At 45.6% G+C, this 2,482-nt stretch overlaps 1 protein-coding gene across 2 annotated transcripts in view; it reads left to right on the top strand.

The window, feature by feature from the left end:
• The window catches only part of Oca2 (OCA2 melanosomal transmembrane protein), a 206,787-nt gene that overhangs the window by 121,845 nt on the left and 82,460 nt on the right, over positions 1-2,482 (top strand). The gene's annotated exons all lie outside the window — the stretch shown is intronic.

Here is a 2,482-nt window from a genome sequence, read left to right as displayed (position 1 = left end):
TATATAAAATGTATACAATATTCTGTCTATATGTATGCCTGAAGGCCAGAAGAGGCCACCAGACCTCAGTACAGATGGTTGTGAGCCACCATATGGTGGCTGGGAATTGAACTCAGGACCTTTGGAAGAGCAAGCAATGCTCTTGACCACTGAGCCATCTCTCCAGCCCTATGCAGGGATTTTTTAAGTCTCTATTTGGTTCTACTTTCCAGCCAATACCAAGACCCCCATCCCTGGGACATCTTCTGTGTCACCGGTTCTTTGGCTTAGTGCAGGGACTGTGAGCCATGGTGAGAAACCATTTATCTGCAATGTTTCATTTCTTCAAAGTAAAACAAACAGAAAGAGCCGAGACAAAGGCGGAAGCATATTCAGACTTCCTCATGTGCACGCGAACTGAGCTCTGTAAGTGTCTGCATATACAGGCGCACCATGGTATAGTTAGATCTCCCCTGGACCCCATCTTGCTTCTCCAATTAACCATGTCTTAATAGAGCAGGTCGTTTTGCAGCTTGACCTCACACATACTTCATCACAGCTTTTTATGGTTTGCTTAAGAGTTGTGCTAGGCACTGAAGGTTTGCCCTTCATGCAATACGTTTCCTTCATGCCGAGTAAGGCACCCGTCTTCCATACCAGTCTCTCTCACCTGTATCTTGCTCCAATCCTTTGTTTTTGGTCTTTTGAGATATTGTTTCTTGGGCTGGAGAAATAGATCAGCAGTTAAGAATACTGGCACCCACATTGGTGGCTCACAGTCATCTATGACTCCACTCCCCAGGGATCCAGCCCCCTCTTCAGGCCTCTGATGGCCCCAGGAGTGCTCATGGTGTAAGACACAGTGAAGACAGAACAGGCATGTGCATAAAAAATTAAAAATTAAAATAATTGCTTCCAATTTCTCTTAAAAACAGTATGCAAATAGCTTTTAAAATTTTTTCTTTTCCTTTTTTTAAAACTTCTTTATTGAATCTTTGGGTGTTTCGCATCATGTACCCCAATTCTATTCACCTCCTGGTCCCCCCATACCCCATCCTGTTGCAATCCCCCCCCCATGAAAGAAAACACAACAAAGTAAGCAAGCAGCCAAGCAAACAAAAGCAAGAACAACACCACTACCAAAACAACCCAATAAACTAAAACAGAACACAAACCACACCAGGAACAGAAAACTCTCTGCTTTTTCTCTCCTGCTTCTCCATCATCTCTTCATCCATCCTGATGGCGTTGGAGGCTTCAGTGTGTCATATAGTAGACCTCTTTGTCCATCAGTCTTACTGGCAACTGTCCATTGCAATTGAACTGGTCTGGCTTTTGGTACACCATCCTCACTAGGTTTTTTTTTTTTTTTTTTTAATTTTCATGTAGATAACCTTAGCAGGTAACGACTTTATTCATAGTATTATAGTGAGGACCATTTAATTTGTAGTGCATATAAAGTAGCATTAGTATTCCAACCTGTAGCAGAGCACAGCGGGTTCACCCTTGGGTGAGCGCAAAGCCAATATGCACACAAGGCAGCAAAAGAATGAGGAAAGGCTTGCTGTTTGTGCAAGTAAAAACAGCACTGGGAAGGCCCCCAAAGCACAGTCTCCTTAAACAAAGGAGACGAAGGAATTTTATTAGGGAAACTCATGCATATTCATGGAGAAACAAAAAGAGTCCTGCCTGGCATAAATGGATAAAAATGCGAATTAATCACAGTAGGTTACTTTCCCAAAGTAGCTCTTTATTTACATCCTCTCCAATGTACCATCCGTCAGGCACTGTGAGTGCTTTACTGTGTCCCTGCCTGTCCCTCCTGCTGGGCCTCCCCTGTCCTGAGACACACTGTTGTCTCTGTGGCCCTAGGATGACCCTGCTCACTGGTGCTAGCATCTCCTTGACCTTTGCTTTGTTGATTTTGCCTCTGGTAGCAGGTCTTTGTCCCTTAGCTCTTCCCTTCTCTGTCCTGGCCCCCCCCTGCACATGCACGATTGCTGATGGAGACTGGGAATCCTAGGTTTCTGCTTGCAGAGCATGGTGGCAAGTGCCCTGCAGAGGCTTCTGATCCTGTGGCTTTAGCCCCGCGTGTGGAGGAGGATGCAGTGGTCCTCCGCACTCGAAGGGTCTAAGTGTGGGGTGGGGGTGTTGTAGTAAAGAGACTGCGGGCATGGCTGCCCCATAGTTGTTGTCGTTTGTTGTTTGTTTGTTTTATGGTGGCTAAGAGAGAGGGAATAATCCAGAGGCAACTGGAGGAGTTCAGAGTAGAGAAAAAGAGAAGGCAGACAGACTAGACATGGTCAGCTCTAGAGAAGTGGAAGAGTGGGAGAGAATAAGAGAATAGTGGAGACCATGAGAAAGCAAACCATAGAGAATAGAGCAGACCAGACAGGCAGGCAGGCAGGCAGATAGGCAGACAGACAGACAGACAGACAGACAGACACAAGAGAGAGAGAGAGAGAGAGAGAGAGAGAGAGAGAGAGAGAGAGAGAGAGAGAGA

This window comes from Alexandromys fortis, unplaced genomic scaffold, assembly GCF_014885135.2.
Source record: "Alexandromys fortis isolate MF-2015 unplaced genomic scaffold, M_Fortis_MF-2015_v1.1 scaffold_39, whole genome shotgun sequence".
Lineage (NCBI taxonomy): Eukaryota > Metazoa > Chordata > Mammalia > Rodentia > Cricetidae > Alexandromys > Alexandromys fortis.
Note: the sequence above shows the minus strand (reverse complement) of the source record. Positions and strands in the feature narration are given on the sequence as shown.